Source organism: Lissotriton helveticus, chromosome 3_2, assembly GCF_964261635.1.
Source record: "Lissotriton helveticus chromosome 3_2, aLisHel1.1, whole genome shotgun sequence".
NCBI classification, from domain to species: domain Eukaryota; kingdom Metazoa; phylum Chordata; class Amphibia; order Caudata; family Salamandridae; genus Lissotriton; species Lissotriton helveticus.
The window spans coordinates 203,392,079-203,412,123 of record NC_136062.1 but is presented as its reverse complement, the minus strand read 5'-3'; positions in this window follow the sequence as shown (position 1 = coordinate 203,412,123).

Here is a 20,045-nt window from a genome sequence, read left to right as displayed (position 1 = left end):
GCTTGAAAAGACCTATTTCAAAAAATAGGTAGGTATCACCGACACCACCGTTTTCCGGAAACGACAGTGAAGGGGTTAAGGTTAGAACGAGATACTACTCGAGTGCCATGATATAAGACCACCAACGTATGGGCGCCATGTAGCAGGGTTTCTGTTCTCCCACAGAACTGTGCACAGAGGATTGGAACCTCAGCGAATTAGGGTGACCCAAAACTCACCTTAGTACCCAACAAACCCCTTACCGAGCTAGCTACAGTGTCTCATTGGTCATAACCAACTCCCAATGTTTAGACAAACCAGAACATGAACTTACAAACCTCAGGTTACGTGGAACACATGAGCACTCTTTCGTTATACAATCATTGCAAACCAGAACATGGAGTAAAGAAGAACACGTGAGCATTTGAATTGTTTATTTACTAATGCCGTCTTCTCAGGCGCAGTATCTTAGATAATACAAGTAAACATATTATCAGAAACAAAGTTACAAGCATAGTTACTAGTCCATAGAAAGCGAACGGTGACAGCATGTTACCATGCTGTAAATTAATAAGGGTTAACAACACTTATTTCTCACCCTCCCTAACTCGCATATTATATTAATAGCTAAGAAGGTCTCTTTGGGTTGAATTAGGGCGGGCCCATACCTCAGGATCCTAGATTGAAGAGATCACATCAGCATACACCAGCTCTCTCTGCATGCGAACAGCATCAAGTGTCTTTGTGTGCCTCAAGCAAAGCAATATATAAAACCCGCCTCAAACCCAAAGTTGGCAGAAGCTGCACTTATGTTATGTCTATGAAGGCGCGAAGCTCAGACCTCATAACAATTCTGTATCGTGTTGTTCCTGAAGCTTCAGCACTCTCTGTACAGACATAGTTTATTAAGCAAAGCTGATATCAGAGTAATAACATATTATTCTCATGTAAACCACAACGAACTACTAGGTTGAAAGCTAAATCAACAATTAAGTGCCGTGTGCAGAAGCAGCAAAAGGAAAAATGGCGTTTAAACATTTAATGAGCCTATGCTAACTTAACACATTATAAAGATATACAGTAGCTATATGACAATCTCTTTGTTGACTTGTACCAGATCACTGATGCCCTTTCCTATTTCTCCAATGTTGCTGTTCAGGGACCTCATTTGCCGTTGGCATGCCTGGATGGCTCTTCCCTGCATCCTCTGTATTCTCACCATGCTCCCCTCCAGACCACGGAACACACTTGGACCATCAACTGGTGCATCTGCTGGCCTCTCTTGGACTCTGCGTCGTCTTGCACCACTATGGCCCAACCCTGCACTGGAGTGCCTTGTACCAGTGCTGACATCTGCAGGCAAGTTGTGTGTTTCGTCGCCCTCACTGTCAGCTGCTGCAGACTCCATTTCTAGGAGTGGGGCCACAACATGCCTCCTGCTGGGTTGTGATGCTGGCATTTCTGGCGATGACAGCAACATAGGGGATTGTGATCTGTCAGGGGACGCCAGGAAGTCTTGAGGCATCTCTGAGTCTTGTGCAGAAGGATGGCTACTTGATGCACCTGTGTCCTGTGGTACGTTGTGGCTAGTTGGACCTGCTTCCTGACTCTCCTCCCTCTCAGGTGGTGTGCCTTCAGTCTCCTGCGAGCGCCTGCGAGACGTTTCACCTGTGGACATATGAGCGTACATTAGCTAAGCGCTACTGTCTCACAGTCACTACAATTAAATATGTATCACATTGGCTATATTCTCTATGCAGTCATTTCCTTCACTAGTTGGTTGTTGTGCTGTATGACATGTGATTGCATCTCTTGACTACATATCGCATCATGAATTGGCCCTGTATAGTGCTAGCAGTACTGGACTGGGGTTCACTTGGCCACAAAGGGTACAGGTAAGGATGATGATATGGGAGGGAATGCTGTGCATGTCTCTTACCTTTTTTGGTTGCAGCTCTGGCTGAGCTGTCTACTTCTCCCAGTCCGCAGACGCTGTCCGGTTCGATGGTTGAGGCCACCATCTCCTCCAGGTCAGTAAGGGGGGGTGCTGGGTTCTTGCCTCCATCAGTTTTGGATGCCTGCTTGTGATGTTCAGCCATTTTCTTTTTGGTTCGGCTCCTGAGGTCATCAAATCTATTTTTCAGGTCCTCTGTGTCTCTGGTGGTCACCCCAACTGCATTTACTTTGTCCAAAATTTCAAGCCAGATTTTTCTTTTGGCAGATTCTGCCACAGTGAGGGACTGCCTGCCAAACAGTTTGTGGTGCACCTTCACCACCTCCTCAACAAGGACCTGCAACTCCATGCTGCTGAATTTGAGTTTCCTCCTCCTCTCAGGCTGCTTTTTCCTTGCTGCTTGCCATTTTACACTTTTAAAAGTGCACCAAACCCTTTCTGCTGCTCAGTGACTCAGCTCAGCTCCAACTGCCTTTCCAGGAGTTTCTAATTAGTTGCAGCTGCCTGTGTAGCCACTTCCTGGGAGGGAGGGGGAGTGTGGTAGCACCTGATTGGCTGCCTGCCTCAGTTTCACTTTTGTTTGCTTCCTGATTCTGTATTTACCGATTCTGTATTTACCGATTCAGTATTTACCGATTCGGTATTCCCAATGCATTCCTATGCGGCGAAAGGCACATAGGAATGCATGAGGATAACTATTCGGTAAATACAGAATCGGTAAATACACAATCGGTATTTTCTGAATGTCCAATACCGATTTTTACCGATTCTGGATTTTTTACAGATTTTTTATCAACATACCATTTACCGATTCTAAAATACCGATTCGATAAAATTCGGTATTTTAGAATCGGTAAAATCGGTTTACCTACATCTGGGCCTTAGTTTGGTTTTTCGGCGAGTATTTCGAAAAATAACATATTGGTTTACTTTGCTAACCATGATGTCCAGAAACCTTTGAAACAAACCTAGGAAAAGCACTTTGTGACACTCCCCCAGCCGCTGCTATGATTTCCTCTGGTAACTGCCAGAAGCAGAAAGGTGCAGACAATACCTGCATATTGGTGGGGTTGTAGTGCTTCTGACTGTTGAAGTTTGTAGCTGAGGTTGTTACTCAATTAAATCCAACATTTCTGCATTACTCAATTTGTTCTTCTCATATATCTCTTCTTCAGTCTTTGCAAACAGGGTGACCCTCACCCTACATATCCTCTAACGTCTCTGCCTCCTACTTTTCTGCCTACCAGTAAAAATCCTCCTCCTTCTCGCAAAGACATACAGATCTGCCATTCTGAAACAGCCATGTACAATTTAGGGGCCTTTTTATAGTTTGCACCTGGTTACCAACTGATACACATTGATAGTAGTTGCATTCTTAAATGCCCATTTTGCAACTATTTGCAATTAGGAAATCCTCTGCACATAGTGTTAGCAATTTTATATTTTTAAGTACCAATTTGTGATTTCCTATTTCGAATTTCCAAAAATTTGATTTCTAAATGATGGCAATGGCAAATTGCACTGCTGAAAATGCCTTTCATACATACTGAAATGCCATTTTGCATTTCCTAACGGCCTGAAATTGCGATTTGCACTGTTTGGAAATGCAAAATGCCTTCGAACAAATGGCCTAATGGGACACATGTATGACTGTTCAGAGAATCGGCCCATTTGCAACCACTGAAACGACTTTTGCCATGTGCCAACCTTATTTTGCGAGTCAGTAACCTATGACCGACTTGAAGAATAGGGGTTGTGAGATGCTGTTAGCTAGGAGCATATAAAGGCTGTCCCTTCCTAATAGCGAATCGCAGGGGGATGCACAATTGTTTTGCAACCGGAATGTGGTAGCAAAACAATCACAGTTTACAGCCTACATCAAGTAGGTGGTAAGCCAGTCACAAACGGCAAAGCGTACTCAGGGGACCCCTTCCCCTTTTTGAATGGTACCGAAAATGTTTTTCAAGAGCAGGCAGTAGTCCCACATACCACTGCCTACTTTAAAAAAATGAAAAAGAAACTATTGATTTTTCTATTTTAAATGCATCTCATTTTCTTTTAAGGGAAATGGGCTTCATTTAGGAATTTGTGTTTTTTAAATTTAAATAGGAATTACAGACATAGGGGGCGCTAGAGAGCGCACAAAAAGAATGGCCGCCTTGCGGTGAGGCTCCTGTTCCCTGGATCAATTATCCTATAACTATCCTATAAAACTGGATCGGAATCGGGCTGAAATGACACCGTTTTGAAGATAAAGTGTATCCCCAGACTCAACCAGATTTTGGAAGCGATTCGACAATCGGTGACTCATTGAGAGAGGGGAGAACTTCCCCTGAGGCCAGCGCTGGAACTGAGGGAGCTGGGGTGAGCGGCACCTGGCGCTGGTAAAGACCGGGGATCGCCACGAGGGAGTTAGGCCCCGACCGCTGACCGAGACGGCTGGTGGAATTGTGCCTGATACCTCCGGCGCGGTGTGAGGGCTGCCCCCCACCTCAATAATGACATCGGACAGTGATACCTCGGGCAGAGACGGTGCACCGTAATCAGGGATAGGTGTAAGGACCCTGCGGACTGCTCCCGCATAACAGCCACGCGTCTGCGCTGCAACGGACCGGCCTGGAACACAGGGACCAAAGGTCAGCAGGACACGGGGTCGGATATCCACATAACTGTGGCGTAGATACTAGCGCACTGCAGGTGATTGAAGCGGCGCTAAGGTGCTCCTAACGACCCTGGACTGTTCTGTGGGCGAAGAAGTGGCGCCAGTCTAGCGCAAGCCGTGGCTGTGAGACCCGGAATGACCCGGAATGTGCTGGGCCACAGACATATCCTAGGACCTACTGCTGTGAGGAGTAGTACCCTCCTGCAATAACAACCTAAACATCACGACGGTGTGGTGCGGTACGGAGCGATATCTTCTACTGGCCGGTGGCAATTCGGACTGTGATCGGCCCCTCTAATACGCGCTGCTTACACGCTGCTACAACACTGGACAGAGCACTTTGCTTACATCGGCGTCTGCCAGGCGCTGCATCTGGTGCTGCATGGCATGCTGGTAATACTCGTGGCATAGAGACTGATTACTGTAGCGTGGTGCAAAGGGCGGATCGAAATCCTAGGCCCTCCCTGGACATTGCTGCTGCCCTAGACTGCACCTTGTTGCATAGTCAGTCCGGTTGGGAAGCCAGGAGGCATCTCTGTGCAACCGAGTAAATAGGCGCCGTCTGCTAGATTGCGGAATTGAAAGTGCCACGACACAACCGCAGGCCTGCCGGCACACGGACACCGGGAGACGAATAACGTGCTGGATTAGGGACATCAGCAGAGCCTACTGGATGCTGACGCAATGGGGAAATTGGATCAACGCCAGCCAAAACTTACCTTTGATGCTGCCAAGAAAGGTCCAAAACCAAACTCGGAGGACCCTAACGCGAAGGGCGCAGTTGCAGCGGGAAGCAGCTCGCCGCCCGCAGACTCGGATATGCAGGAAATATTACAAGAAATGAGACAGGGGTTTGCCACAGTGGTGGATAAAGTCGACCGAATGTCCTCCAGAATGGATGCGGTGGTACACAAAATGGACCAACATGAGGAGCGCATTACAGAAGCTGAACGGCGCATATCAGAGAATGATGATACTACCGCCAGCTGGCCCGGATGGATAACTTGCTTCAGGTTATTGCTGCAAAGAATGAGGATTTGGAGGCCCGTAGTTGGAGCAATAACATCCGCGTTACGGGTATTCCGGAGTCCACAAACACGGGGCGAATGGAGGATTACATAGAAAAGCTACTCCTGACATCCATTGGAACTGAGGCCTTCTCTTCGCACCTCATCGTTGAACGCGCATATCGTTCGCTGGGCCGCGTGCCAAAACCTGGGACTCCGCCACGGCCCATTATTGCGCAATTACTGAACTATCGCGATCGGAATGTGGCCCTGAGAGCAGCCTGCACCAAACAAACTCTGACGTATAATGGGATATCTTTCTCCATCTTCCCAGACTTCACCCCGCTTGTCCAAGAGGAAAGACGCAAGTTCTTAGAGGTCAAGAAAAAACTGCGAGCTGCCCAAATTGATTACGCACTACTGTACCCTGCACGGCTCCGTGTAATGCATCAAGGAAAGCAACAGTTCTTTACAAACCTGCTACAAGTGGAGGACTAGTTAAAAGCCGTAAAAGGGTGCAGAGAGGAGGAAACGATGGTGAAGCCACGCACCAGAGAAATGCGCAAGAAGCAGGAGATGAATAGTGAGATGTGCAAACATCGTATGGATTGTTCGCCTGAAGCAGTCACAAATCCTATGGACTTAGATGGGCTATAGAGACTGGGGACATTGTGCGCTCGAATTGCTGTGACGCCCACACCTATTCCAGTGGTAATGTATTCCAGAGATTTGCCCCTCCTCGGCCGACCCCGATTGTTACACAGGTCCTACGGTTTGAGGAGGGAACAGTGGCTGTGTGCTCCCAATGTGATTCCCCCCTTCGGGTATACCCCAATACTGCTAAATGTCCTTTGGGGGCGGGCGGGTAGAGTTAATTTGAAATATGTTTATTGTTACGGTACTAAGGTCAGGAAGGGGGAGAGGAATAGAGGGCGGGCAGATTGTTCTGGCAAGTTGGGGTTGCTTCAGTGGGTGGAGGGTGGGATTAGGGGTTGATATGGAGTGGAGGGGGGACAAGTTGGTTTAGTTCTTGACAGCGTAGCTGCACGTACTGACATTGTATACGATTCTGCCGGATGGGCGGAGGATGATGTTCTGCAGGCTGGATGGTATTATTTGCTTTTAGCGGTACCTCTTTGGCACTGGTGATCCGCCTGACAAATCTCTAGTGGTATTGTCCTGGAATGTCAGGGGTCTTAATGACGCTCGTAGATGTAGGCAAATATTGGCATTTTTGGATCGGCATAGGGCACAGATGGTGTTATTGCAAGAAACACACATTTCTCAGCAGACGAGTCCCTCCTTTGCCAGCAGGTGGGCTGGTAGTAGATATTTTTCTTCCTACTCCTCTAACGCTAGGGGTGTTGCAATACTGATAAAAAAAACGTTCCGTTTACATCCTTTTGACATCTGGCCGATGCAGGCAGGCGTTATGTGATTGTGTGGGGGAGGCTGGATGATGGTACGGTTACCTTTGTAAACTGCTATGCTCCCAACACTGACACCCCAGACTTCTTTACGCTGCTATGGGGAAAGATCCTTGACATTGGCTCCACACACGTAATTTTGGGTGGGGACTTCAATGTGGCGTTAACACCTACACTGGACAGGGCGGATGGGCTGGCACACTATCACCCGAAAGCTTGGGAAGCCCTACAGGAAATAATAGAGGAAGGTTCCTTGGTAGATAGCTGGAGGCAAAAGCATCCAATTGAGAAAAACAAGGACCCCCTGAACCATAGATAAAGGATTCCTAGGACAGGGAAAAATAATATTTGAGAAATAACAATCCTAGGCAATCCACATATATAATGTAAACTACAACAATGTAATCAAAAACACTACAAACAATAATTATGAGATACCCATACATTTAATAAAGAATTAAAAAAGACAATTTATACATTTCATTATATGCATAATATGCATTTTCATATAATAACGACATTAAAAATATATAGTGGCAGGTAGAACAAAATTCTGTATCCGACGCCCTTTTCGGCGTACAACAAACGCCTTCTTCAGGAATTGCCACACAATTCTGATTAAAAAGCAGCGAAAAAACCTCAATGTGTATTGTGTAGATAAACCACTTTGAAGAAAACAGAAAGGAAACGAGCTGCAAGTACCTCTTTTATAGTATATCAGGACAAAAAATAAATTATTTATCCTGCTGGTAGTTGGAACGGAGGGAACAGCGTAATTTCAATCTCTCACCAGATAAAAGGATGTTTCAATAGTATTTATCCTATTGAGCGTGATAAAAACTGTAAAAGATTACAAATGGACTTGAAGATGTAGATCTTGGACTTTGCGAATGATAAAAAATGCGAGACTGGAAGGCGTCTTCTAATCACGCTATTCTTTCGTGTTCTGATGCACGATTTCCCTTCATGCCTGATGTGGCTTCTTATATCAGTATAGATGGAGCCGAGCGCTTCCAGTTAGCTGGCGTTCTTTAGGCAGTTGATTTGACCATGGCAAAAGCATTCGACACAGCTGGAGGGCACACACTTTATCGTACACAGGCACATGGACACTTCTGGATTATTGCCTCTTGACGAGGGGGCTAGCGGCCAGGGTGACTGCTGCGAAACACCTTGCTCGCACTTACTCTGATCACTGTCCGGTGTCGATCATATTGATGGAGCCTGGATTTGACTGGCCTAGGCCGCACTGGAGGCTGCAGCCAACTGCTCTGCTTGACACAGTATTTAGAGAAGAGCTGCGTACAGACATACAGGACTTCCTACCACGTAACAAGGACACTGTTGATAGCGTGGAGATAGTTTGGGAGGCCTTTAAGATCACGGTGCGTGGATGGTGCATAGCGAAGGGGTTCAGGGTGCCGCGTGATATTCAACGCACTCTTAAAAGATTGGAGACAGACCTAAAAGAACTAGAGCGAAGACTGAGGAGAGGGGAGGGGGTAGAGGTGCAGGCTGAATTCCGGACTAAATTGACGCAATATGAGGAGTGCGCACACCGGGAAACGAAATTCCGGAGTAAATACTGGATTGCTCGTAAATATGGGGAAGGTGAACAACCGGGAAAGGTTTTATCTGGCATTATAAGGAATACGCGGGGCACTAACACTATTCTTCAACTTTCTGATACTACTCGGGAAACCTGTGGGGACAGCGCACGTCTCATGGAAATACTCATTGAGCACTATAAGAGTTTGTACACTACACGAGGAAATGGTAGTATGGATCTTGATGGCTTTCTAGGTGATTTGGCCTTATGCTGGTTAAGTGACGTGCACAGGCAGTTTCTGAGTGCTCCACTGGAGGTGGACGAGATTAGGGAAGCGATTATGTCCTTAAGCGATGGGAAGGCACCGGGACTAGACGGCCTACTGGCTGAATTCTACAAATGTTACATAGACATTATGGCTCCGGTGTTGCGCAAAGTATTTGAAGATTCCTTGGAAGTGGGCATTTTACCACGTTCCATGAGGGAAGTGGTGATCACGTCTCTTCTAAAACCGGATAAAGATCCCAGGGACTGTGATTCCTACCGCCCCCTGTCTCTGATAAACTGCGACGCTAAGATCCTGGCCAGGGTATTGGCTACATGGTTGTCGTTGTTGATGACTCAAATGGTCAGTCAGTCAAATGGCTTTATTTCGACAAAAACATGTCTTAAAAAGCAATACATTTACACACATGACTCAAATAGTGTTACCGGATCAGTCGGGATTCGTCCCATCTCGATCTAAAATACCTGGGGATTCGTGTTTCGAGAGACAAGGATGAGATGTTACGGAATAACTATGGCACGGCTGTGATGAAACTCACGGATACCGTTACCCGATGGCTTGCACTGCCGCTTTCTATGGCAGGTAGCGCCTCGCTGATCAGAATGGTTGTACTGCCTAAGTTCTTATATCTCTTCCTTAATATACCGTATTATCCCGGAGCTTTCTTTTTCAAAACGATAAAATCTGAACTGATCAGGCTACTCAGGGGTGGGAAGCAACCGAGGCTGCGGTGGTCTGTTATGGCACAACCGTATAGCAAACAGGGCTTCGACATCCCTGATTTAGAACCATATTATCTAGCTGCCCAGGCGCACTACCTCTACCACTGGGTCCTCCCGACAAAGTATATGTCACAAATAGCGGTTGAGGATTGGATTGTGCAGCCCCTACCCCTCAACGGGATTGTTCATGGGTCTGCTACGGCTCTGGAGACACCTCCTACCACGGTATCATGCACCATTGATGCCTGACTGAGGATACTGCACAAATTGCAGCTCCCCATATTGTATGCGCCTCACTGCCCCTGACGTATCACCCCATGGTGTCTGTGATACAGGAAACTAGCTTCCAGAAACTGTGCAGGAGACTCCGTCTGGCCACATGGGGAGACTTGTTCGTCAGTGGAGAATTTCGTACAAAGGAACAATTTTTTGGAGATGCTGAACAGAGTCCCTTAGACCTGTTTTATTATATACGACTATGGGAAGGCATGAAGGCTTTTATATCTGAATATCCCCGGGAGCCTGAAGCTCCACCACCACTGACAGTTTTATTCAGTAGTACTGACGGTAAACATTTGGTGTCGGGAATGTATAACAGCTTCCGTAAACACGCCCCAGCAGTAATGAGCTCATCCAGACGACACTGGAGCGAGGACTTAGGACAGGAAATAACGGATGAACAATGGGAATATTGCTGTGAGATAACGGGCCGCATTACATCCAGCTGTAGATTTAAGATTATACATTATAAATTTCTACATAGAACATACTATACCCTTGTCAGGAAATTTAGATTTAAGCTCTCTGACACAGATTGCTGTGAGCGTTGCAAATGTCCGAGTGCCGGGTTTTATCATCTGGCTTGGGACTGCTCACAGATAGTGCAATACTGGGAACAGGTGCATACCGCTTTGGAGACTATGTTGGGTACGAACTTTGAGAGGAGCCCACTCACTATGCTTCTAGGTTACACGGCACATATACCTAAGGGTACCAGAAAATTCATTGATACTGCGTTATTGTTGGCTAAACAAAGAATAGCATGCAGATGGGTCAGGGGGAGGGCTCCAAAATCCAAGGAATGGTTAAATGATATGACATACTGTCAGGAACAGGTTGACATATATGCTGAAACACAACCAAGCCCCAAAGACATAGGGGACACAACTAGGCCCAAAGACATATGGGAACCCCTACAGACATATTTACTTCCACAGGAACACATTGATACAGAGGATGAGGGTGGGAAGGGAGGGGATGGGACGGTTCATGATTAACACTGAGATGTGCACGTTTAGCGGCCCCTGCGTTCCAAACGGTAGACAGCTGCATGACTGTAATCTGTAAGGGTCTGCTGTTGGCGTGGGATGGACAAGTCACATATGTAATCTATACCACTGAATGTATTGCTGTCGGACTCTAGGCCACTGCTCAGACTGTTACTGATACTGATGTGCTATTACCATGCTTATGTGCTCATACCTCTGCTCATACGACGAGAATTTAACAGATATTGTAATGAGATGTCTACGTGCGAATTGTGCTGTCCTTTTGTAATGTTATTGTGTCAAAAACTGACACAATAAAGTTTATATAAAAAGAAAAATAGGAATCACAGACATGGTGGTCTGCTAACCCCAAGAGGCCATCATCCCGGTGATTACAAGTCATTCCCAATGGGTCGCAAATTATGACCTACCTCATGAATATTGATGAGCTAGGTAATTTGCAACCCCAGTGGGAATCATTAGTACATTCCATTTTGCAACCTGCACAATGGGAGTCACTAAATTGAAATTTGAGAGTCGCAAAATGAAATGGTCATACATATGGCCCTTTACGTTCAGGTTTGCAATTTCGAAGGGGGGAAAAAAAGTAGACTCAATCATCAGTGTAGGGTCCAGGACATTTTGGGCACTACTTAGTGGTTAGGGCGCAGTCTTCCAGAAGCCATCAGCAGGGTGCAGGGTAAATCCAGTTGGTACTATTCAGCTGTGCTTAGCAAATTTGTAGGCTTCCTGCAACTTTTGTGTCCCTGGACCTAAAAGGAGGCTAGCCAACAAGCCCTAGAAGTCCACTCTTTTGTTATGGGTACAAATGAAGGGAAGGTCCAGTGTTGGAGACTCCAAAGTTCAACAGCAACAGTCCTTCTTCTATTTTCCACAAGTCCAGAAGTGTTCTGAAGAGGGTACTTAGAGTACTACATTTATTCCCAGCACCAGCCTATGGGTGCGGGGAAATTACTAGCAACTCCCTAACCAATGAGGTAAACTTCCTGGGGTACCTCTCCCCACTTCTGCAATGTCAATATAACATGTGTACTTGCAAAGAGCGCGTTCCCCAGAAGGGTATCTTAGTACTCATTTTATAGACCTCAGAAGGATGAAAGGCTGAGTGGACCTGCTAGGATTTGAACCAGTGACCATGAGGTCAAACATAGGCCACTACAGTGGACTACTGAGCCACCAGATCTGGCTTCCGGTATTTTAGTGTAAGTTAGCCCATAGTGACCCTCTCTATTAAAAACCAACTATGGCAGAGCGGTTCGTTTTTTGTGCAGAGCTCCATGGGTCTACCTAGAGGTGTGGCAAGTATAATGGGCAAACCCTCTACTGTGGTCACTCTAAACTGGTTCTGGTGGCAGCCCTTCTCACACTGAGATTGGTACCCAATTGGCAATCAGGACTATGAAGGAGCAGGTCTAGGTGTAGGTTTCATCCGCTTGTTATGGGTTAGGAACCTTTCGAAGTTTAATTAGTTTCTTGGGCACAGCCTAGATAGCCATCCAGTCAGAGGGAAAACATCTCCGCGCGCCCAAGCCTTTGGTACACTGTCTGGGAGCAATACCAGTTTCCCCCCAGGAGAGCCATTACCAGACACTTGTAGAAAGGCGCATTTGGCTTAGATCAGAAAATAGCAATTTAAAATACAACTTGATCATTAGATTGGATTTACAATTACTATTAATTTGAGTCCTTGAACCATTGTTCTAGCTAGTCCTAAATTAGACTTTGAAGTTGTACTTTCTAAGATGCTATAATGTAATCCAGTGCTCTTCTATAGGAGATGGACCAGCCTTGCCACTTTAAAAAACAATGGGCCCGATTCACAGAACTAACTTAAGACAAAATCCTAAACTTACTACCATTTTGGTATACACGGAAGGCACTTACTCATTTTGGTATTCACAGAAGGCATTAAGGGCCAGATGTAGGTAGGCTTTTACCGGTCGGTAACAGCCAAAATCGCCAGTTACCCACCGATAAAAGCCTTTTCCTATGTAGGAGGCTATTTTACAGATTCGGTAAATAACGAATCGGTATTTACAGATTCGGTATTTACCAAATCATCATTTACAGATTTGGTAAATGAGATGTAGGAAGCACTGTAAACAGTGCTTCTGGGCTTTAAGAATTCGTTATTTACCACCAACTGTAAGTTGGTGGTAAATAAGGAATTCCTATGTAAATGCATAAATGTGCATTTACACCTGTGCCATGTGACAGACATACATGCCCATGGGGCATGTATGTATGCCACATGTGCACACCAGCACTAATCAGGGGTGCAACAGGATGTCCCCGTGACACCCTGCCACCCTTGAATTTTTCCCAATTTTACCGAATCGGTAATTGACATTCATTTCTATGGGCCTCCAGGCCCATAGGAATGAATGGCAAATACCGAATCGGTATTTACAGATTCGGTAAATACCGAATCTTAACGATTCGGTATTTTTTACCGATTAATTACCTACATAGGATTTACCGATTCTAAAATACAGAATCGGTAAAATTCGGAATTTTAGAATCGGTAAAAAATATTTACCTACATCTAGCCCTTACTCATTTTGGTATTCACAGAAATTAGGACTCCTAACTTTAGGACTCCTAAATGCCTTCTGTGAATACGAAAGTCTTGAAGTTAGGATGTTTCTCATTTTAGGAGTAGTAAAGTTAAGACTCCTAACTTTAGGACTCCTAAACTGAGAAAAATCCTACCTTTAGGACTTTCGGTATTCAGAGAAGGCATTTAGGAGTCCTAAAGCTAGGAGTCTTAACTTTACTACTCCTAAACTGAGAAAAATCCTAACTGTAAGACTTTCGGTATTCACAGAAGGCATTTAGGAGTCCTAAAGTTAGAAGTCCTAACTTTACTACTCCTAAACTGAGAAAAATCCTAACTGTAAGACTTTCGGTATTCACAGAAGGCATTTAGGAGTCTTACAGTTAGGACTCCTAACTTCTGTGAATACTTAATGACTGTGATTGACTGTGCGGTAATAACGTAACCCTGGGGCCATCCCTTTTGATAACAGAAACATCCAGGTCATTTCTTTAGGTCATAAAGATAGTACCCTTCATGTGATACATTTTTATAACGCTATTCATAAAAATGAGAGTTGCAGGATTACTAAACTGAATAATTTTGTCAAACAGGGCTGCGGATCTCAAATAAAGAACCTGCTTATTGCAGGAGATTTTAATGTTCATCCTTGTGATGACCCTAAGTCCAACACCATGGGGTCATTGAGTTGCCCAATGATAACGGGACTTCACTTTGAGCATACTAGACAAGGTAATGCCCTTAATGACATGCTTAATGAGCTAGATCTGTCCTCTGCGCTGAGCTTTGCCCCACCACTCAGTAAACACAGGCATCCCACGTTCAAAGGTAGAGGCTCTGGTTCGTTTATAGACCATATCCTTTTGTCTAGGTCCATCGTACCTCTACTCCAGGGTTTTTCTATAACCCCAACCGCACACAGCGATCACAATCCTGTCTGTGTGACATTAGGAGGGAGTATAATGAAAAAAAAGGGACAAGCACAAGGAGGTAATACCTTACTACCAACTGATGGAGGGCGGCGGATTCAATGGAGCCAAGCAATCCCGTCCTTCTTCCATGATACGCTTAAGGCTACCTGTGCGGCAGAATTTTCCTGCTGCCTTAATGATGATTCCATGGCTTCAGAAATACTGAAATCCTTTGAAGATATTGCATCTAAAGTGGGAGGCATGTTATCAGCTCAAGGAAGATTTAGCTTCTCTAATGATCCGAGATGGTTTTGCCACTTATGCTCAAAAGCTGCAAGAGATCTCAAGGCAGACTTAAAAACTACGCCTAGGGATAGCTCCTTGATTAGAATATTGCGGAAAAATTATAAAAATGCCCTGGCCAAACGTAAAGTGGAAATAAAGGAATCACTATGGCGGGAACTTCTAGATCCCGTGACCCGATCTAGTAGCTCAAGATTTTGGTCCACCATTAACCGATCTCCTTTTTATGCGGAAGGGGTCAAAGTAGTGGGCTCCAAACTTACAGAGGAAGAATGGGTGTCACATTTTGCTTCTATATTTAAAAATACGTCCACATTGCCAGTCATACCCGATAAGATCCCAGGGAACGAAGTAGTGGTGTTTTCTCTGAATGAAATTGAGGAGGGCATTAACAACCTTAGAAATAAAAAGGACCCAGGTCCTGATGGCATCCCTCCGGATCTTTGTAAATCTAATCCCTCCTTTTGGGCCCTGATCCTGACCGCAGTGGGTAACGCAGCGGCCAAGGAAGGATGCTCAACATCCTGGGGAGTCTCAACAATTGTACCAGTCCACAAGAAAGGGGATCGCAATTGTGTGATGAATTATAGGCCTATTTCCCTGATTGACTCCGTTGTAAAGGTCATAGAGGGGGTCATCTTAAAGAGATTGAGTACCTGGGCGGAGGAGAATAAGATTATCTCGGACATTCAGTACGGGTTCCGTCCAGGTCACTCGACAATGGCTCAGTGCCTTAACCTCTATTTGATCCTAGGTAAGTACACCATCGCTCGCCCTGGGACCATCTACATGGCCTTCATGGACCTTTCCTCTGCTTTTGACTGTGTCAACCGAGGAAAGTTGTGGCAGTCCATGGAGGCCATGGGGGGTGGAGCGTTTTCTGGTGGATTTCCTGAGGGATCTACATAGAGATACCAAGGCCAACATCAGATACACAGTAGACCTGAAGGTATCCAGGAATTTTAATACTGATAGGGGGGTTCGGCAAGGGTGCATATTAGGGCCCTTCCTTTTTAACTTATATATTAATAACCTATAAGGAGTTCTGTTAGACACAAGGGCTGATTACCCCTACGTGGGATGGCAAGGACTGCCCGTCCTGCTTTACGCGGACGACGCAGTCCTTCTGGCCCGCACCCCTAAGGGACTACAAACCCTACTTGATGCCTTCCATGGATTCATGACCAAACGAGATCTGGCCATAAATAACACCAAATCCTATGTGATGCAGGTGGGGTCTAGTTCCAAAAGAAAGCACACTTCCGTGGTTAACGGAATCAGAGTGCCGAACTGCTTAACTTTCTCCTATCTGGGTGTTCTTTTAGATTACCGGCTCAATTGGGTAGCACTTTTAAACAAAAAAAGGGTGAATTCACCAGGTAAAATGCCGCACTATTTGGATTTGCCACCAAAATGGGCAACCGACCTGTGGCAGCCTTGTTAAAAATATACCAAGCCAAATGCTTATCTATAGCCAGTTATGGGAGTGATATATGGGGATATTCTGGCCTTGACGGCCTCCAAGTGACTGAAAATAACTTTATAAAACAACTACTGAGTGTCCCGAAGGGGACAGCGAATCTGTCAGTCCACGAAGAAACCGGTTTGCCTTATATAAGTGACACCTTAGCCTTACGTCCCCTGACCTTCTGGCTTCAATGTTGGCTTAACAAGCACCTTGGCCTTACACATAACCTTATGAGGGATATTCTAAACTTAGACCACAAGATTAAAATCCCTTGGATCAAGTATTTAAAAACCTGTTTTAGTGGGACGTCTGGACTTATTATTAAAACCTGAAGGTATAACTAGAAAGGATATAACTCTCATAAAACATTCCTTCATACTTAATAAAACAATGGAAAGGGAGGAGAAAGAATTGTTGAAGCCCAGTGTCCGGTCACACTTGATGCTTAAAACCTCCCTAGACATGGAACCATATTTATCTTTACCAATGTCGGCATATGAGCGTTTTTTACTTATCAGGTTTAGAATGAATCTCTTTCATTTTTTACTAGCAGTACCAAGGGGAAGCCATAAAGGGAAAGTGTTAGCATCCTGTGGCTGCGAAAATAAGTCTCCTCAGAATCTGCTCCACTTCATGTTCCTCTGTAAATATTATGAAATGCCTAGAATCCTGTTTTTTAAAACCCATTTTAAAAAAGTTAAACTTCGTGCAATCACGTCCAGCTCTTTTTTATTTACAATTGTTGAAACCTAACTGTATTCCCTTTGTTCCCGGTTTTCTAAAATGTGCAATGAAATATAATTTTTTTTTAGATTTTTAACTGGATATTGTGTTTTTATGGTCTTTTAATTATTTAATCTTAAAATGATTTTTAATGATACCCTCCACATCACTACTACGTTGAAATTAACTTACTATTAACGTCTCGACACAGGGTAATGAGTATTTCTGTGTTTATATTATGTGTTTGTAATGTATTCTGGAATGTCTAACTTTTATGGTTTCTAAAAATATAAACCGAATAAAGTACGTTTGAAATTGAAATTGAAACTGTGAATACCGAAATAAGTAAGTGCCTTCTGTGAATACCAAAATGAGTAAGTGCCTTCTGTGAATACCAAAATGGTAGTAAATTTAGGATTTTGTCTTAAGTTAGTTCTGTAAATCAGGCCCAATGTTGTAGATTTTTCAATGGCAGGACATGCAAAAGCATACATATGCTGCTATTTAAATACTACCCACATAGCCGCATAAGTACTGAGGGATACCTTAAGGGTATCTACAAGTATTAAAAATGAGGGATTAAGGATGATAAGTTTATTTTGCTAGGTCAAATTTGCAGTTTTAAAACGGCACACGCAGGCTGCAAACATGTTGTGCCTTGCCACTTTAGTGGCAGCACAATAGCCACCACAGTCCACTATTAACATTTAATTTACAGGCCCTGGGTACACTGGGTACCGTATACTGGGGCTAATATTTATTTATTTATTTATGAAGGAGTTTTATATAGCACTGGCCTGACCCGATGGTATCGGAGCTCTTTACAACAGTTTTTGTGCAAGAGTCATACAATAGAGCAGTATTCTACATATTGGTTCGGAAGTCCAAGTGTGCTGAGAAGCATTGAGGTAGTACGTGAGTTGTGAGATAAGCTCATTGAGTGCACGTTGTCTTGGGTAGAACCTCTTAGAGGTGGAGGAGCAGGTAGGGTTCAAAATGCAGGTGGAGGTAGGTCTTAGTGATACAATGTCTGGTAGCAACGGCGAGCAGGAATTTGCGTTTAGTCAGCGGCTATCCATTCGGTAGGGAGCGGTTGAGGAAGAGGACTTTTAGGTGTTTTTTTTAATTTTGTGAAGGATGAGATAGTCCTGAGAGCGACTGGGATGGAATAGGTAGGTTAAGTGTCCCAATTCTGATTTCTAACCAATTTGACAAGTTTTCACAGGTCTGAGCACATGTACTGGGGCCTGGTTAGCAGGCCCCCTGTGTACAAGGTCCCAAAAAAACAGCATCAATTAAAAATGGGGGTGATTGACAATATTAGGATTTTTTTAACAAAAACGTTAGAAAAATGTGCTGCATTGTGCGGTATAATTTGCCTTTTTTACAGCATATTTTAGTCATTCATTGATGCTGCATAATTTGGTCTTAGCATGCCGCCTGCTGCGTAAGTCCAGTGGCCATGCCTGTAGCATGGCCCATTTTCCTACTTCTTCCCACTACTTTCTCGTGATGCTTGGGTATGTCTCTCTTTTACAAGGGCAACAGAGGAAAAAAGACCCTTTCCCGGTGGGCCATCACCCTCTGGCATTCCTCTCGTCTCTTATGCACAGGTAAGATGTTCTACCAGTTCGGAATGTCACTGAAGCGATGTTCTGCCAGTTCGGAATGTCACTGAAGCTCATGCTTTGTTCAATAATCACCTATCAAGTCAAGTCAAACAAGCGTTACTCGGTTTGTATGATACAACCATAAAAGCATTCTAAATGATATATAAATTATTCCAATAAAAATACAATGTACACAATGAATCTAGTGCATTCTAGTACATAAAGTGCATTGCAATACACCAGAAAAAAACCCACAAAAAAAACAGGTCAGTTACAATTTTTCATTCCAATGTATAAAATAAATATAAGCTTGATCAAGATTTTAAAAAAGACGGTTTGCATTGTGCCACCAGGGATACCATGTGCTTAGTCAATCCAGTGTATTCTATTGCATAAAGTGCATGTCAGTAGAGCAAAGATTTAATACATATTCAGCTAAGTAGGTTAAGTATTTACACTGGATCTAAAAGGGGCAATAGCTGCACAATGAAAGCCTTAATTATTTAGTTTCTCATGATCCAGCTTCTTCATATGTTATGGCCTCCAAATAGGAAATATCTATTCTTCGTTTAATCGCTATTTGCATAAAAATAATTACTGCATTACAAATCGTTTAATTTTCTTAGCTGCAAATATAGTTAAAAGCCTGTTTATAAAAAATTTTTTATCATCAAATAATAAACAAAACACTTATTTCCTAATATCTCTGCAAAAAGAACAAAAGAGTGTAAAATGTAATGTAGACTGTGGCGATTTTCCATCACAAGGGCAATGTGGAAGAGAGCGATGTCACTTGCCCTTCTTTAGAAATGCAAACAAGTGATGGAGGGTACCCAAACACAATCTTGTTAGATAACATCTATGTTGTATATTTCCTGTACTCAATAAATACGGTTGGGTACTCAATGATACTGGCCTTTCACAATATGATCTTATCTTCTGTTCAGTGCAGGACCCACTTTCTCTAAATGTGTCTCTTAATGTTACGAGTCTCTGTTTTAGGTCCCTTCTCTTATAATTCCGAATATTCGTGCGGCCTCTAAAATCAACTGCCAGCTAACACTCTACTTAAAGATTATAAATGTATTGAACCCAGGAAGATTTTTTTATAATTATCTAGGGCTAAACAATCTTTTATTATCATCTTTGTGAATGTCATTTCCTTTTTGGTCCAGATCATGACGGAGGTTGTGCTAATATAATCACTAATGTAAGGGACAGACAATTGCTTAGGGACTATGGGCCCGATTCACAGAACTAACTTACGGCAAAATCCTGATTTTACTACTCATGGTATTTACAGATTACAGTTACGACTGTCCTAAGTTTACGTCCGCACTCGGGCCGGAATTTCCGCACCCGGAGTGTAAGCTCCACACCCGGAGCGAAATTTCCACCATCGGGCCGGAATATCTGCTTCCGGCCCGGGATACCCACAATTTGGTGTTAATTGACTATATCTGATGCATTGTGGGTATTTCGACCTGGAAGCAGACATTCGGGGATGATGGTGGAAATTCCGCTCTAGGTGTGGAGCTTCCACTCCGGATGTGGAGCTTCCACTTCGGGTACGAATATTCCTGCCCGAGTGTGGACGT